This window comes from Solanum lycopersicum, chromosome 7 (assembly GCF_036512215.1).
Source record: "Solanum lycopersicum chromosome 7, SLM_r2.1".
NCBI classification, from domain to species: Eukaryota; Viridiplantae; Streptophyta; class Magnoliopsida; order Solanales; family Solanaceae; genus Solanum; species Solanum lycopersicum.
The window spans coordinates 20,704,958-20,724,332 of record NC_090806.1 but is presented as its reverse complement, the minus strand read 5'-3'; the positions used below and the strand labels follow the sequence as shown (position 1 = coordinate 20,724,332).

Genomic DNA, 19,375 nt, shown 5'->3' with positions numbered 1-19,375 from the left:
TTTGTACAACATTTCCTGCACAATGTACAATAACATTAAGTTGTGGTCGTCCTCTTCTTCATTTTTCTATATAATAGAAATAAAATTTAGGAACAAAATATTAACCATTCAAACACATTTTATTTTAAATTAGTTCAAAATTTTCTTTCAAAAACATGTCAAGACAAGCTTAATTAGCGTTTATTATTGTTTGTAAAAAGTTAATTAACAAAAACTCAGCATTTTAGTACAATTATAAAAATATCCTTATGGACGAATTTTAAAAGTAAAGATATGTATGGATTCTTTTAGATTTTAGTGTTTGTCATTAATTATACAATTATTATTTCGTCCTATATTTTTGATTTAATGAAAGTTTCACACTACAAAATAAAAAGAAAAAAACGTGATAGAAAATGTGAGTCCTATAAAATCACATCATTAGGATACACATGACATTTAAGAAATATATTTGATTGTATTGTCATTATAAATCCATTGCCACTTTTTTGATGCCATAACATAAAACTAAACATTCTAGAATATTTATGATATGACAAGTTTGCCCTTGATCGTCCTCAACCTGGCTCTTCTCTTTTTCAATACCATTGAATTGTTTTCCAAATTTAAGTCCCTCCTTGTTTCTCTTTTTCCTCTACAACGAAAAGAAGGCATATAGGCCAAAACCATACATAATAGTAATCCATTGAATAGCCAATCAAGCATATTTGAGTTGTCTGATCCATTTGGAACTTGAGTGAAATGTAATATTCATTATTATTGAAATGCTAAAAAAGATTGAAAAAGTTAAGAATGATCAAGAAAATTTTAGAAGAAAAGAACAGAATAAAAAGACAAATATACGCTTACTTTTATTTTAAATAACTAAACTTAAAATTTTGTACAACATTTCCTGCACAATGTACAATAACATTAAGTTGTGGTTGTTTTTTTCTTCATGCTTCTATATGATAGAAATAAAATTTAGGAACAAAATATTAACTATTCAAACACATTTTATTTTAAATTAATTCAAAATTTTCTTTCAAAAACATGACAAAACAAGCTTAATTAGCGTTTATTCTTGTTTGTAAAAAGTTAATTAACAGAAACTCTTTAATTTAACACAATTATAAAATTATCTTTATGGGCGAATTTGAAAAGTAAAGATATGTATGGATTCTTTTAGATTTTCATTTTTGTCATTAATTATACAATTATTATTTATCCCTATATTTTTGGTTTGATGAAAGTTTCACACTACAAAATAAAAAGAACAAAAAATCTATAGAAAATGTGATTGAAAATGTGAGTCCATATAAATGTCATGTCATTAGGATACATATGTCATTTAAGAAAATATATTTGGTTGTATTATCATTATAAATCCATTACTACTTTTTTGATGCCATAACATAAAAATAAACATTCTAGAATATTTATGAAATGATAAATTTGCCCTTGGTCGTCCTCAACTTGGCTCTTCTATATAATACTAGATATTAGGTGTCGCGCCAATGCGGGTCCAACGTATGTTAGTTCTTTTCTTCGAATTTATGTGATACAACTGAAATTTAAAAAAGTAAACTAAATTTTTTATATGCGTTTTTCTTTAAAATATTTTGAATTGGTAATTTGTGTACCTTTTATGTCAATTTTGAAATAATATATGTTACTCCATCTGTTTCATTTTATATGATACAAGTGATTTTAGGAAAGTCAACAGAATTTCTTATATGATTCTCACATATTTTTAATTGTCATTTTACTGTGATTCATATTACTTTTTAGTTCTTACGTCATTTTCAAATAATATATGCAATTTTCTTTTGTTTCGATAAAAATAAGGGAATCAACCAAATTCCATTAAGATTTTAATTATGTTTTTAAAAAAATATCTTTAATTGTTACATTGAGATTTTAAGCTTTTTTATGTAATTTTTAAATATGTAAAAAATTAGACATTAAAACGAAGAATTAATGTTTTCAAATCATTATATTTTTATATTAAAATATCAAAAAAATTTGAAACTCCATATATATGCACAAATTAATAGGAGTAAACCGAAAGAATTTTTAAAAAATAAATATATTAAAGCTCATTTTAATAATAAAACATATATATTTCATTTTAATATATGATTCCTCCTATTCATTTTATATGAACTTATTTTTTTACTTCATCTCAAAAAGAAAATAACTTCTGAATTTTGATTTTTTTATATAGCATATTTAAGATCACAAAATCTAAAAATATTTTAATACACAAAATTTAAATAAATATATTAATTTTAATTTTAATTGTTATTGTTTCCACCTAATATTATACTCGATATATAATTACTAAGAGCTAATTGATACCTATTTTGATAATTAATGAAAAAATTTAAAATTAATGGTCAGTTTAGACATTTATTTGTTTGAAAAAACAAAATAAATAATCTTAATTAGTTATTAATAATTTTAATTTTGTAGAAGAGCAAATATACCTAAGAATAGATGTGTGGATCGGTGTGAACTTGTGCAGTAGATTTTCCTTCGCATCAAAGAGTTGATCCTTACTTGCAAGACACAATTCATTCTCAACATTAAATATTTGTCCCTTCAAATTGAATATACCAAATATTATTCATTGTTAGATAAAATATTTCCAAATAATATAATTGTTGTTCTTACCGGAGGTTGTGCTTGAATGTTAGCCACAGATATAATCTCATTCGCAAATGGAATTAACATAATAGAGAAAAGAAATAAAAGTGGTATTTTAAAACTTTTTTATCGTAAGAATAATGATATATTTTAAATGTCGAAATACTCTGGAAGTTCGATGCATTAAATAAAAATGTATATTACCACGTCCTTAACTCAGCAGCCTGTAGATATGGAGTATTGATTTCAATTGTTGCATAGAATTTTCTCGTCAAACCAATGCATCTATTTGATGTTCCCACGTGCATTTGAATATGTGATTTTAGTTTCATCATGTCATATATTTTTCAAAAAAGAAAAAAAATTATTTGCACTTTTACATGGGGATGATGCAATTCTCCTAGCAAGATTGATCGGGTAATCAAGTTGGTTGAAAAGTGTAACGACCTGTTTAGTTGTTTTGAGCAGTAGAGTTTACTTCTGGTAATAATTGTCTGAGTCGACGGATCCCACGACGGACCGTCATGGGCACGACGGACCGTCGAGGGTGTCTCGTTCCAAAACACTTAGAATTCTGAAATTTGGGTACTGAGATCGACTCTCTGAACTTTGCGACGAAATGGCAGGACGGACCGTCACAGGCATGGCGGGCCGTCACAGACTCTTCCAGGAATTGAGTCTTTGAACTTTGTGACGGAGGCAGCAGGACGGACCGTCGCAGGCACGATGGGCCGTCATAGTCTGCGTAACCCTGCCTAGGTCGGATTTCTGTTAAATTTTTAAGGGGCATTTTGGACTATTTCTGCTTATAATTATGAAGTTAGTGGTTTAATGTTAATAATTCAATTACTTGGGGGTTAAATGAGATAACCTTGAATTAATTAGTGGGTTACTTTTGCCATCTTTATACTTAATTATATGCTAATTAGGGTAAACGAAAAAGGGTTTTAATAAGAAAAATAGAAAGAACAGAGAGAAAGGAGAACGAACGAACGAGAGAGAGGAGAAACGAAGAGGAAAGCAAAGCTTTGGAAAAGTAGATTTCTTGATCACGAATTCTTCGGTGGAGGTAGGTTATGGTTTATGTTGTTTCATAGTAAACTCTTAATAGCGAATGATATGTATTGGGTAGTATTGTAAACCCTTCTATATGCTTAATTGTGTGCTTGCATGATCTGATTATATAATTGTGATAAAATAAGCATGATAAGGCTATTGAATCCTAAACTTTGAAACCTCTTTGTTAATGATGATGTGTAACGACCTGTTTAGTCGTTTTGAGCAGCATATTTTATTTCTGGAAAAACTGGTTGAGACGACGGAACCCACGACGGACCGTCATGGGCACGAGGACCGTCGAGGGGTCTCGTTCCAAAACACTAAGAATTCTGAAATTTGGGTACTGCAATCGACTCTCTGAACTTCGTAACGGAATGGCAGGACGGACCGTCACAGGTGTGACGGACCGTCACAGACTCTTCAGAGATTTGAGTCTCTGAACTCTATGATGGAGCAGCAGGACGAACCGTCGCAGGCACGACGGCCCGTCACAGGCTGCGTAATCCCAGACTGGGTCGGATTTCTGTAATTATTTTAAGGGGCGTTTTGGACTATTCCTGCTTTAATTATAATGTTAGTGGGTTAATTTTAATAAGTCTAATTACTTGGGGGTTAAAAGAGGTAACCTTAAGTTAATTAGTGGGTTATTATTGCCATCTTTTATTCTTAATTATATGCTAATTAGGGTAAAAGAAAGAGGGTTTGAATAAGAAAAGTAGAAAGAACAAAGAGAGAGAGAGAGGATCGAATGAGGAAGAGAGAAAGCGAAGAACAAAGCCTGGGGAAATTGCTTGCTTGATCACTAATCTTCGGTGGAGGTAGGTTATGGTTTTTATACTATTCGTAGTAAACTCTTAATAGCGAATGATATGTATTGGGTAGTGTTGTAAACCCTTCTATATGCTTAATTATGTGTTTGCATGTTGTGATGATATAATTGTGATGAAATAAGCATGATGAAACTATTGAATCCTAAATCTTGAAAAAGAAACCCTAATCTACTTTGTTAATGATGATGCCTTGGTATAAAAGAAGGCTTGATGAACGAAAGTAGTGAGATTAGGGGATCGGGTGCCACGTTCCGGTACCAGGATAGAATATGGATCGGGTGTCACGTTCCGACACCAGGATAGAATGAGGATCGGAGTGTCACGTTCCGACACCAGGATAGTATATGGATCGGGTGCCACGTTCCGGTACCAGGATAGAATATGGGTCGGGTGTCACGTTCTTACACCACGATAGAATGAGGATCGGAGTATCACGTTCAGACACCAGGATAGTATATGGATTGGGTGCCACGTTCCGGTACCAGGATAGAATATGGAACGGGTGTCACGTTCCGACACCAAGATAGAATGAGGATCGGAGTGTCACGTTCCAACACCAATATAGTATATGGATCGGGTGCCACGTTCCGGTACCAGGATAGAATATGGATCGAGTGTCACGTTCCGACACCAGGATAGTATATGGATCGGGTGCCACGTTCCGGTACCAGGATAGTATATGAGGATCGGAGTGTCACGTTCCGACACCAGGATAGTATATTGATCAGGTGCCACGTTCCGGTACCAGGATATAATATGAGGATCAGAGTGTCACGTTCCGACAACAGGATAGTATATCGATCGGGTGTCACGTTCCGGTACTAGGATAGTATATGAGGATCGGAGTGTCACGTTCCGACACCAGGATAGAATGAGAATCGGAGTGTCACGTTCCGACACTAGGATAGAATGAGAATCGGAGTGTCACGTTCCGACACCAGGATAGTATATTGAGGAGCGGAGTGTCACATACCGACACGAGAGGAATAAAGATAATGAATCTTGAAAGATGTTAATATATTCAATCTAATGAACCTAATTCCCAAATGAGTATGATGAGGAGGCGTGAGTCCTCATTGATGTGCTTGGTGTTATGACCAAGGGTTATGGTAATTGTAAATGCCGCATGTTGAGTATTGTAGTTGATTTTATGATGTTATCTGATATATACTGTTTTCTATTTTGAGTTGGCCGATGATACCTACTCAGTACTTGTGTTTGTACTGACCCCCTACTTTTATGTTTTCTTCTTTGTTATTTGTGGAGTGCAGCAAACGTGCCATCGTCTTCAACTCAACCGCAACTCTAGCCAGTCTTCATTACTCCGGATATCAGGGTGAGCTAATGCTTCTAGCTTGGACTGGATCTTCCTCTTCATGTCTTGATGCCTTGAACTTCCGGCATGGACTAGCTTTTACTTATTTTAGCTTCTAGATACTCTTAGCTTTAGTAAATTGAAGTAGATGTTCTTGTGATGATGACTTCCAGATTTTGGGGATAATAATAGTTGTTGAGTTTTTAGAAGTTATTGAATTAGTTTTTATTAATGAGTTTAAGTCTTCCGCATTACTTTCTGTTGATATTATATTGAAATGTTAAGGTTTAGATTGGTTGGTTCGCTCACATAGGAGGGTAAGTGTGGGTGCCAGTCGCGGACCGATTTGGGTCGTGACATGATGCCTTGGTATAAAGGAAGGCTTGATGAACTAAAAGAATGAGGTTAGTGGATCGGGTGTCACGTTCCGACACCAGGATAGTATTAGTGGATCGGGTGTCACGTTCCGACACCAGGATAGTATTAGTGGATCGGGTGTCACGTTCCGACACCAGGATAGTATGATGAGGATCGGGTGTCACGTTCCGACACCAGGATAGTATTAGTGGATCGGGTGTCACGTTCCGACACCAGGATAGTATGATAAGGATCGGAGTGTCACGTTCCGACACCAGGATAGTATGATAAGGATCGAAGTGTCACGTTCCGACACCAGGATAGTATGATGAGGATCGGAGTGTCACGTTCCGACACCAGGGTAGTAAAGAGAATGAATCTTGAAATATGTTAATATACTCAAAGTAATGAACCTATTTTCCCAAGTGAGTATGGTATGGAGGCTTGAGTCCTCATGGGTGTACTTGACGTTATTTATCAATGATTCTTGCACATTGTTGTTGCCACCTGTTGAGTATTGTAGTTGATTTTATGATATTATCTGATATATATTGCTTTCTATTTTGAGTTGGCCGATGATACCTACTCAGTACTTGTGTTTGTACTGACCCCTACTTTTATGTTTTCTTTTTGTTAATTGTGGAGTGCAGCAAACGTACCGTCGTCTTCAACTCAACCGCAACTCTAGCCAGTCTTCATCATACCAGGTTTCAGGGTGAGCTAATGCTTCTAGCTTGGACTGGATCCTCTTCTTCATGTCTTGATACCTTGAAGCTCCGGCATGAACTAGCTTTTTAATTATTTTAGCTTCTTAGATACTCTTAGATTTAGTAATTTGAGGATAGATGTTCTTGTGATGATGACTTCCAGATTTTGGGGATAGTAATTAATAAATTTTAGAAGTTATTTAATTAATTTCGTTAATGAGTTTTAAGTCTTCCGCATTATATTCTGTTTATTATGGTTGAAATGTTGGGGTTTAGATTGGTTGGTTCGCTCACATAGGAGGGTAAGTGTGGGTGCCACTCACGACTCATTTTGGGTTGTGACAAAAAGTTTTAACTACCTCATGATCAACATAATCCTCCCAAAGTGTCAATTTTGTTGGTTTTTTCCTGCATATGTTTCACCGGACGTTATTAAACAATAAGTAAAAATTACAAAAGATGTGTGATATTGTTAAAACAATATTATATTAAAAATTATAAAAATCAAATTATATTATTATCAACAAATATCAACATTTTTTTTATATAAAAGTTAAAAATAGAGATGCACAAACAAAGAAACAATCCGGTTGAACAATGAAATTGATGAACTTTTTAATCCATGAAAGTACTACAGATATTCAAAGTGATGGACAATATATCCTGATAGGTAATCTAATATGAACTTTTTGTGATAAAATTAACCAAATTAAGATAAGTGTACTTCTGAGAAATTTAAAGTTATTGAAAATTGAGATTAACAGACACTTAATCTCACTTATTGTGCCTTGTAAAGAGAACATGAACCAGGAACCTTAATAAACTTGAATATCATTAGTTGTTGATCAAAATTCAATCTTGATCTTCAAGAAATAAGAGAAAATCATACTACCAATAGAAACAAATCAAACAGGGCAATGAGTATATTCCTCTTTAACAGACTATATCGACAATATTAGAGAGTGATTTATCTAAAATAAAAAGGGCAGGAATAAACCAGGAAGAAAATCGATGCTCAATGACTCAAAGAAACAAGGTATTCAGTGAAATTACTTCATTAACAAAAGAGAGGGGAAGATGCACAAATTAATAATAAATAAAAACTAAAATGAAGAAAAAGAACAATCTTAGCAATAAACAAAGAACACTGCTAAAACTATAGGTAAAATCTCAAAAATCAGGATTACCCATTTGGAGAAGACGATTACAAAAACAAAGTTGCTGAAATTTGAAAAAAATGTAATAACTTTATTAAATACAAATATATCAACTACGAAAAACAAAAAGGAAAAAGCGAGCTATATTAACCAAAAAGAACCTTTCATTGAAAACAAGTAATAAGATACAAAGATAAATGACAAGAGTGATATGTATATATATATATATATATGTATGTATACTTACAGTCCCTCCATGACAATGAACTCTTAAAGTCGCTTTCCAGTTGTTGTCTTTGTTGAAGGACTGTCATTCTGTCATTAATGACGATGGCAAGTACATCTTGCATTGAACAAAAATAGAAAAACAATAATTGGATCATGAGAATTATTCTATTATAATAACAATTAGATTTTATGTGAATAATAGTAAAAATAATTAAATAAATTTATAAATACCAAATTCAAATTTTTTGGGTTGATACTCGAAAGTGTCAAATTTAGCAAGAGTCAATCGTGTTGGGTGTGGTAATGGATCCTCTGAAGGTTTGACCTCTTCAATTGGTTCAACAATGGTGTTTTTGTCGAGTGTCCAAATGAATTTGTTAAGTGGATTTTCGTGTCCAAGAGGCGGGACTTTCACATGTGCAACAAATACCAAGTAAGTCTTGAAAGGAGCTAATTCTTTTTCAAAATATGTTATATCAGTACTGAAAATGGTGGCCTGAACTTGATTCTCCTGTAAAAGAATTTGTTAAAAGTTTGATTAGCTTTGTAGAATTTAAAGTTCTCTTATTAATTTTTTTATATTATTAAAGTAAAAATATGAAATGATGGATTATTTAGTTAACTCAATTAAAGTCAAGCTTTAAAATCAATAATATATTTTGTTAAAAATAAATACCTCTTCATCTTGCAGAATTAAGACTTGATATTTTGTGGTTTTATGTTTGTTATCCCTTGGTCGACATTTATCAACAACTTGGGCTTTACAGGTTCAACTTTTAGTATCTGGAGTGATCATATTGATGGTATATCTTTCCGTCATGTTGCAATATATCTGCAATTAAAATACATTATAAGAGGATAAACTAAAGACAAATATGTATAATGAAAGCAATATTAATAATAATATAAATACATTAAAAATATACATATAGGGTATGTAAGTTGTATATAAGATTTACCATTTCAAATTATAACACATAGATGAAGAAAATGCTTTTTCAATGATTTCATTATAGACAACATTATATGTTGAATGATCGTCATTTTTTTCAATTGTACGTGGTCTATGAATGCTTTGACATTGTCGAAACTTGTAGCTCTTGATAAAGCAACATACAATTGTCTATGAGAGAAGACAGGTTCGCGTAAATATATACCAACAAAATTTAATGTTAGTCCTTGAGCTTTATTTATAGTCATGACAAAACATAATCACACAGGAAACTGCATTCTTTTAAAAGGAAGTGGCAAGTTTTTATCTTCTGAAGTCATGAGTGGTATTCGTCTAATAAATACATGAGTATTTTTAAAATCACTGTTGGATATTGTTGCACAACGTGAGGTTTAAATCATTACATATTAAGCGTATCCCATTGCATAAAACCTTCACATGAATTTAAATTTCTTAGTAACATAATCAGACAATTCTTCTTTAAAGTTAATTTGAATGGAGGTAAACTAGTAGGATTTAAAGTGTGTAAGAAATTTTTGTATTCACTTTGATTCTTTGGATCAATAGTTTCATCTATAGCAATATATACTTTTTCAATGTTTGGAAATTGAGAGATCAACATGTAATTTATGTCATCAACAAAATCATTTTTAGTTGTTAGAATAGCACGAGAAGTAACAAACGAAGTTTTTGTACAACATTTGTATAAATCAGGATAAGTATTTTTAATTAGAAGATTTAGAAATTCTTTTTTAGAAGTAAAAGGAATAATGAGAAAATGAGGAATTTCAATTTTTCCATGGTCATTTGTTTTTTCTTTTCCACTATCAATTCTCATTAAAAATTCACAAAACTCAGGATCTTTAGTTGTACGCATATTCTTTGATAATTGTAGTTTTTCAAGTTCATTCCATATTTCAGAACACAATAAACATTCACGAATAAAATCCTCTTTTTTTCCACTACGAAAAACAAAAAGTGTTTGTCGGAAATCACCGCTAAAAAAACTATTTTACAACCAAATAACGTATTGGTTTCTATAATATCACTTGATAGTAAGTCAAATGCTTCAACCATTTTATTTTTTGCTACTGAAATTTCACCCCACATAATTAATCGTGCATCTTGTATTAAAGATGCCAGTGAACTTTGTTTACTAATATTGCAAGTAAAATTTTCATCGACATCAATAGAAATTTTAAATCAAGAATGAGCAATTCGACCTCCGGGAAGAAGTGAAGCTGCAACACCAGAATTTTCAGTTGCTAAAGTTGTCAATCCCTTATGTCTTACTGTAGCTAATAAAGCACGATATAAAAAACTTTTACCCGTTCCACTGGGGCCATCAATAAAGAAAGATCCAAATTTATTTGACAATACTCTATCAAGAATAATATTGTAAGATTTTCTTTGTCAGAGTTCAATTTATTTTTTTTATAATAAATCTTCCTCACTAACGATGATATTTCTTTCATAATGAACTTCTTTAGCCTCTCTTGCTATTGATGAAGGTTTGATATATTCTGAAATTAGTTAAAATTCATTAATGTCACGACCTATTGAATGAAGAATATCATTAATATAAATTTAATACTTTATAATGTATTTCTCTTACATTTATATTTGTACTTTTATTAAAATCTTCAGACATAGGGCTTTCCAATCTCTCCCAAGATTCTCTAGGATTTGTTGGATTACAATAAATCAATAAACTAGCAAATAATTGTCTTAAATTGGATGGCATTGGATAACTTGCAGCTTCATATATACATTCTACCAAATTATTATCACAAAGTAATGGTTCTTGTTTTTCAGCAGTTTCTCTAAATGAACTATATTTTACTCCATTTACACTTCGCATATGATTTTTGCCTCGTTACATTCATTAACGATTGTCTAAGATAGTATCTTTCTCCTTCGGTTGATGACATGTCACTACACGTTCAATAACGTGACCTCGTTTACGACGTGTTCACATTTTATCTGTTGTTGACCATACCAAAAGTTTAGGAAATTCACTATATAATAAATTTAGGTTCATAGCTTGTTTGTTTGATTTAGTCACTAAAAAAAATTTAGTTAACATTATTTTTCTTATAATGGGATTATTTGCAATATTACTAATGTTATTGATACTTTTGAAGGAAACTAGTTGTCCATCAAGATGTAGTTGTAGGTGATATATAGTTGGATTCATTTCACTTATAGGAAAAGCAAATATTCTCCATGCAGCTTCAGGTGGTGATACCCAGCTAGCAGATTGATATTCTTTTATTTCATCTATCTCTGCGTTTACATCATTAGTCTATATATGAAACGCTATTTATCATGCCCTTCGCAAATGAGTTTATAAATGTACTCAACAACTTTTATATCTGAACAAATCTCTACATTTATATGACAATTGAATTTACAAAGCAAATATGGATTGTAAGGAACAACCCACAAGTTATCAAGAAAGTGTCCAATAATTTTCACAATTTTGCCTGTATTTCGTCTTCTATAAATTGAGTATGAATTCTTTCCTTTGGTTGTTTGTTTTACAAACTCTTTAGGATACTTATTTTTACAGTATTTTTTTTTTCATACAAGAATTAGTTGGGTTCAAATTACCACAAGGACCATGCATCATGTGTTGTGTAGCAAGTGAATATAAATAGGGATATATATTTTCATATGGTATTTTAGCACATACAAATCGATCATATGCTTCTAGAGTTAGTAATTTGTAATTCTCGTTTAGTATGATAAGAAAATGAGCATGGGGAAGTTCTCGTTTCTGAAATTCTATTGTATACATAAATGCTGCAATTTTATCAAAAATACGCCTTTTAATTATATCATTTTTCAATTCTTCTATTTTTGCTCTAAACACTCTACTAACCAGACCTCGCCTATTTTGTACCTCATCGGTTGATATAAGTTTTTCTGCTATTTCAAGCCAAGAAGGATTACATGTTATAGTTAAAAATATATCAGGTTTTCCAAAAAATTGCACTAATGCAATAGCATCCATATACCATCTACGCATGTCTTTTAGACCTCCCGTAAAGCTAGGTGGAATTATACGTTGTTTTCCCATATGTGAAGCTTCTCTTTCCCCGTTACATAAAACATCCGAAATTTTGTTTGATATATCAATCCTAAATAAAGCTTGATTAAAAGAAGCAAAGTCTAATCGTTGGCTTTCAATTTTTATCCGTTCATCTACTACATATTGTTGAAATAATCTTCCTGCATGTAAGACAATATTTTCATTATCTCTTATTTGAAGTTTGTAACAATAATGTTCACGACAAGAAATACTGTATCGTTTATGCTTTTCTATTAACATAACTTCGGCTTCCATGTTAAGTAGTTTGTCTATTGAACACATATTTTTTTTACTTGGTAGTTGTTCTTGTTCGCAATAGATTTGTATTGATGTTTTTGAAGAACACTTAATTTTCTTAATACCACAGTGCCATCCACCTTGACCATATGGAAATATCAACGGATATTGTAACGGATCATAACAACTGTAATAATAATGAATCAATTGAATTTTATCACTTTTTGTATAGATTCGAATATGTGGTGTAGGAATAGAGTTAGAAATATCTTGTTCTACCCATATTCCGGCAACTTCTGATATAGTTGGTAAGTTATATATACGTTGATCTAAGCAAGAATCACACTTAAGTGCAATATAAAAGTCAGATAGTTGTTGAACATCTACTAAAGATTTTAAAAACATAGAGTATGAATTAATTTTTAATATTTTCATCAAAGTTCTCACAACAAATTCATTTAATTTATTTGAACATGCCATTCGATTTCTTAATTCATTTTCACTATCAAAGAAATACAATTGGAGGTTTTTTCCTTTTTTGTCAATAGGAATCAAGTCATTGATGAAATGATACATCTGACCTTGAACTCGAAAAGTATAAATACCTTTATTTCTTTTTGCTAATTCTTTGTTATAAGTTACTCCAAGAGATGTGAAAGCAAATATATTATTGTACGTTCTAATGTAAGTTCTAAAATGTTTTGACAGCTCGGTATTTTCCCGTTAAAGGTTTTTTAATTCTATTGAAATATCATGTGAAGTTAATTGAACAGAACCATTGCTACAACAAAACGCAGGTGGTTTATATTCAAACTTTATGGCTTTACAATATTGACAATTTGATACCTCTTTTAATTTTTTATAATTAATTTATGATGACATAGTATTTTATTACCTATTTCTGAATATTGAAAATGGGTTCTCTCATAAGATCAGAACTTTCTACAACTAAAGCAATGGTGGAATTAGAGGACGACGCAGTAGCCAAATCATTATTCATTGAAATTTCAGATATGTTATATTTTCTCATTTCAACTCTCTTTGCTCGACGGCGTGTCAGAAGAATTTCTTTTTTATCAGGTGGCATCAATTTGTATAGTTCACGTCACCTAGCATTTCTATCCACATTTTATTTTTGAAAAGAATGCACATTTTTATTATATCTACGACTTGACATCTTTGAGATTAAAATAATTACGCAAAATAATTATCTGTTACATAATAGTAATAATTTTAAATAAGAAATTAGTTGAGTAATACTTACCACACACCGAGAGACAAATGAAACACGGAGCAAATAACCACCACAACGAAGTCAAAATTCTGTAAATTTAATAGTTCGAACCATATATTAAATCTAACATAACATACATGTCTAGTAAGAAAAATAAGTTAATACATCCAAAAATGTAAGGCTGATTTAAACAACAAACTATAATAGTATTATTATAATTTATTGTGGTCGATGAGGATTCATATAGTCAACCCTATATGTTTGAGACTTGGGCATAATTATTTTTATCATTATAATTGTATTTCAATATTGTTGATTGTTGGCTTTTAGGTGACTACTGATTTGGGATTTTGATAAAGCTATGAGCTTTAGAACATTCTTGTACATTCAGCCTGTTGAATTGCAACTATCTTGATTAATTTTGTCAAGAGTATAATTTCATTAGATTGAATGGATAACGAAAGCGATCGTCTTTTTCTGTTAATAACATGGAAAAGACAGTCACAAATATTCTTATTTTGGCATGTTCCCATTTTCTCCTCCAACCATGAGGTTAGCTTTTGTCAATGCCAACCAAAAGAATGCTATCATCATTTCTAATACAAACAACAAATAAAGTAGGCAATATCTTGAATCATTCTCTGAGACAGAAAAAAAATGAAGATAACTTAGAGCAACGAATCACGAGTAATCATGCATCACCCCTAAAATTCATTGCCTATATAAACTTCATAAAGTGTTCTGGTGGCTCAAGTCAATAAAGGTCTGTTAAATAAGGTATTAGTTAAGTAATACTTACCACACACTGAGAGTAAAGTGAAACATACAAGCAAACAAGCAACTATGGTAACAAAGTCAAAATTCTATAAGGTTAATAGTATAAATCATTAATCAAATGTGATACAAATGCAAAGGCTGATTTAAACAACACATCATAATATTGTTATTTTTTAATGTTGTTGGGATTCATATAGATGACCCTACATGTTTGAGACTTTGGCATAATTGTTATTATTGTTATTACTGTATTTCAAGGTCGTTGATTGTTGACTTTTAGATCTCTACAAAATTGTACTTTCAAAATGTGTTGCTTAATTTTGTAAAGATATAATTTATATAGACTGAATGAATAACAGAAAGTGATGAAAGTTAGCTTTTGTTAACACTAAGCAAAAGATTGTTATCAGTACTAATACATTATTTAAAGTCAACAGTCAAAGAGAGAAAACAAACAACAAATAATTGTTAAAGATTGGGGACAAACATATAACTCTATTCTATTTCATATTTGTTACCAATTAACAAGAAGTATTCATCTAAATTAAGGCTACAACATAAAATTCAGAGAAAAAAATGTGCTACAAACCAACACAAACAAAATTAAGCTTAAGTGATCAGTTACTGCCTATATAAACTCCCAAGATAATAAGAGACACAGATTGAGATAGATTCACTAAAGTAGTCTATTTTAAATAAATCATATCGACACCATCTCAATAATGTGAATGTGGACACCAGATTTATATAGACAAACTCAACTAAAATGATGTAAATAAAATTAAAAAAATAAACATGTTAATCCAAGTTTCTTGAAATCATAATTCCTAACAGATAGCTATATGAATCAGAAAGGACAAAAGATATATTACTTATTATATATATACACTGTATATATATAAGAGAAAGACCAAAAAAATCATGAACAACTTACCTGTAATTTAAACAACAGGAGACTACACAAACTTGAACTTGGACTATCTCTGTTGAGAAGAGGAGAAGATGAAGAGTTGTTTAAGGTTGGATGAAAATTTCTACATAAAAGATATTTTGTATTGTTAATATTCACCCACGTTGAAGCAATTTAATGGATGAGGAAAATATTGTATTTTATATATAAGAAATAAATTAAATAACAAATATAAAAAATGTCATAAATTGACAAAATGGACCCCATAAATTGAGGTTTTTATAGTGTCTTGATACTCGTGTCAAGCTTAGTATGTCCTTTGACTCTCATATCGATTGGCAAATGGAGCGTACTATCCAAATTTTGAAATATATATTGAGATTTTTGTGTTTGACTACAGGGGTAATTGGAATGATCATTTTTCTTCATTTGAGCTTGCATATAAGAATCAAGTATTGATATGACCTTATTTGAAGCTCTTTAATATGGTAGGGAGGTGTATATCTTCTATATGTTGGTTTGAAGTTGATGAGGTTGCTTTAATAGGTGCTGGTTTGGTACATGAGGCTATTGAGAAAGTTTGATTTATTAGAGAAGGGTTGACAATGGCTCAAAGTCAACAAAAGTCCTATGTCGGTGTTAGAAGAAAGGATTTTGACTTTGATGTTGAATGATTAGATTTACTTGAAGATTTCACCTATGAAGAGTGTCATGAGGCTTGGAAATAAAGGGAATCTTATTCCTTAGTATGTGGGCTCATATCAAATTTCGAGGTGTATCAGTAAAGATACAAACTTGAGTTGCCTAATGATTTAACATCAGTACATTCGGTATTTTATATCTCTTTGTTGAAGAAGTGTGTTGAAAATTTGACATCGATTGTACCATTGGAGAGTCTTGGTATTAAGGAAAGTTTTTCTTATGAAGAAGATCCGATTATTATTTTGGACAGACAAGTTAGAAGATAACAAGGAAGTTGCACCCGATAAATCTATAATAAACACGTCTACAAATCTCTTACCACCTCGTGGTCTCTAAAAAAGAAGGACCCTTTATAAGATCACAACCATGAATCAAATATGATAAGCAATTGTTTTCCTTCATGTGATGAACACATCGAACAAATATCACTCCTTTCAGACACGGACTCAGATTACCTTCCACACTTATCTAGGTAAATCGGGATAAGATAAGGGCACAACCTAAACAAAATAACCTAGAATCACTTCATAGGGAACTAACCCGTCCAAGTCTCACAACCTAATGGTGTCAATACACACCCCGATACACCTGATGTACCACTAAAGAATCGCCTATAGGGATAGAGACACTAAGGGATTGTTTTGTAGGGAGTATTACGAGAAATAGTCCATGAATTATGTATATATTATTAAGTACTTTCTTTGTCCAATTTATGTGACTTACTTTCTTTTTAATCATTCTCAAATACAATGATACATTTCTATATTAAGTAACAATTTATCTTTAAAATATTTATTTTACCCTTATTTATAGTCACACAAATTTTTATCATTTCATTTTGTACCACAAGTTCTAAAAGTCTTCTTTTTTTTCCTTAAACTTTGTGGGGAGTAAAACTACCTCACATAAAATGAGACGGAAGGAGTACTATGTTTGGTAGCAGAGTTCAACCTATATATAACTAATGCATGGACACATATAGGATGGACAACCAATACCTTCCATTTTGTGGTATTATTCATACATAGGATTAATACCACGAAATTAATCTCTGTTAAAAGAAAAATATCCCTGAAATCTATTTAATTATTTTGTTTATTTTCTTGATTTATATATTTTATATTTGTACTAGTAAATTTATCTAAATAAATTAGCTTACAAATTTTATGATTTAGAGAGTTATTTGTTACTAAATAAATCCAATACAAATAAATACAATGTTTGAATTAGTAAAGGCAAATATATGGCAACATGACGTTTGATAGAGCTATCAATATGAGCTTGTAACGACCCGCTAGGTCGTTTTGAGAACTAGGTCTAGTTTGACTCTTTTTGAAAATTTAAAGGGGTAATTTTAAACTATTCGATAACTATGAATACCCAATTGATGAAACTTTTATTAAATAAATAATAAGTTAATAGTTAGTGGGCTAAGTCCATAACTCATGCACTACCTTTAATATTTAGCCCATGTATTGAAACAAGTTAGAGGAGTTAAAATTAATATATCATAATTTGAGGGAAGCAGAAATAGTGATAACTGCTCACTCAATAGTCAATACCTTGGCGTCCGAGAAGAACCGTCGTTCAGGTAAGGAAAAAGAACTCTATCAAGATTATTTTATTTACAATTTTCTATAGAATAGAATTGCAAACTTGAATAAGGGTAAATTGAATTGTTATCGTTAATATATTATTGATGAGAGGTTCAAGTACATCTGTCAAGCGTTTAATTTATTTCTTATGGAGGTAATATTTATCAATAATGGGGGACAAACTTATAAGCCAATCATTAGGCAATAATGCCAATGATTGGCATTTGGTATGTTTTCTGTTAGAATTAGATACAGTACGTAATAGATTGAAAAAAAAAGAAAAAGAAACAAAGGTCGTGTTAACAGTGCACTTCACTGTTGATATTTTTAGGATGTTTTTTTTTAATTATCAAATAAAGATTTAAGTTTGATATATTGAGATAGGTAATTAATTATTAGGTGTTATTTTATATGATCTAACATTGAATTTTAGTCCATTTGAAGAGGTTAGACTTAAGTTCTTGGCTTGAAATTTAGCAAGTATGAAAAATTTGGCATACCACTATATATCAAGATTTGAAGTTTGGTTAGAAGTATGAGTGAGTTTTAGCGTCTATGATAGACATATAATAATTTGAATGTTTACAAAAATTGCTTTCTTACGAATATTGCATAATTGGTAGATTGGAAACGTTCCGAAACCTTGCGAAAAGGAAAGGAAAAATCTTAAAAGATTCGTGGCACAAGTTCGGCATCTAAGGTATGTTAAGACTTTTTAGACTTGTTGATGGACGTTTTCCAAATTAAAGATTAAAAATGAAAATAGACAAAGGGGTAAGGGCAAAAGCTGGGGGTCTCGTATCAATGGTGTGACGGACATTGGTACGAGTACCGGTGTTATAAAACAGAAAGTTACTACTATAGAATGTGGATTGTAATTTGATAATTTTCCAAAGCATATGGGCATTAGATGATATATTATTGACTTGAAATTTTTGTGTGATTGTGTTTTCTTATTTTTTTACACCCGTATAGTTGTGATAATGGAGGTGGTTGTGTATTATATCGATATTGATTGAGTGAGATGCATCATCATCCCCTTATTTTGAAATAATATTTTATACATGCATTGACATGAGATTGAGTATAAGATGAGCACGTGGAGATAGTCCATGCTGGGGATGGTAAGATGTTAAGATTGTAATTTGAGCATGTGGAGACCGTCCATGCGGAAATTGTTTGATATTATGATGGTGCATTGAGATCGTCCGCACAGACATGTGGAGATCGTCCGTGTAGGTATATGGACCTTGAGAGTCCCCCATGGGTCATGATCTCTCGATGTATTTCTGAAGAGTATCATGTATATACGGTTGAGTGAGTATTGGGTAGTGTGGGACATATCATTACATGGTATCTTATTGCATCGCATTTCATCACATCATTCATTCATGATGATTATATGTTTCGTTTGGTGTTTGAAAAGTACTTTATGCTGATTTCCTTTATTGGTAAAACTAAAATAGTAGGTGTATATATATACTTGTATAAGTTAAGAATTTATTTTCTTATATAATCTCCCGTCACTACTTCTTCGTTGTCGGTCAATGAGACATACTGGGTTCACGTGATTTTGTACTCATACTACACTTG

General features: G+C 31.4%; 2 long non-coding RNA genes across 2 annotated transcripts; both read right to left on the bottom strand.

Moving 5' to 3' along the window:
• Positions 1-389: 389 nt before the first annotated feature.
• LOC138337158 (uncharacterized) lies at positions 390-2,598 on the bottom strand. Its single transcript, XR_011210642.1, has 2 exons — positions 2,469-2,598; positions 390-634 (listed from the first exon to the last, which is right to left on the bottom strand). It is a non-coding gene; the product is annotated as an uncharacterized lncRNA (long non-coding RNA).
• Positions 2,599-5,759: 3,161 nt separating this feature from the next.
• On the bottom strand, positions 5,760-15,632 carry LOC104648220 (uncharacterized). The gene is made up of 6 exons (XR_002028119.3): positions 15,510-15,632; positions 13,829-13,887; positions 8,958-9,113; positions 8,513-8,792; positions 8,301-8,396; positions 5,760-7,304 (listed from the first exon to the last, which is right to left on the bottom strand). It is a non-coding gene; the product is annotated as an uncharacterized lncRNA (long non-coding RNA).
• Between the last annotated feature and the right edge of the window lie 3,743 nt (positions 15,633-19,375).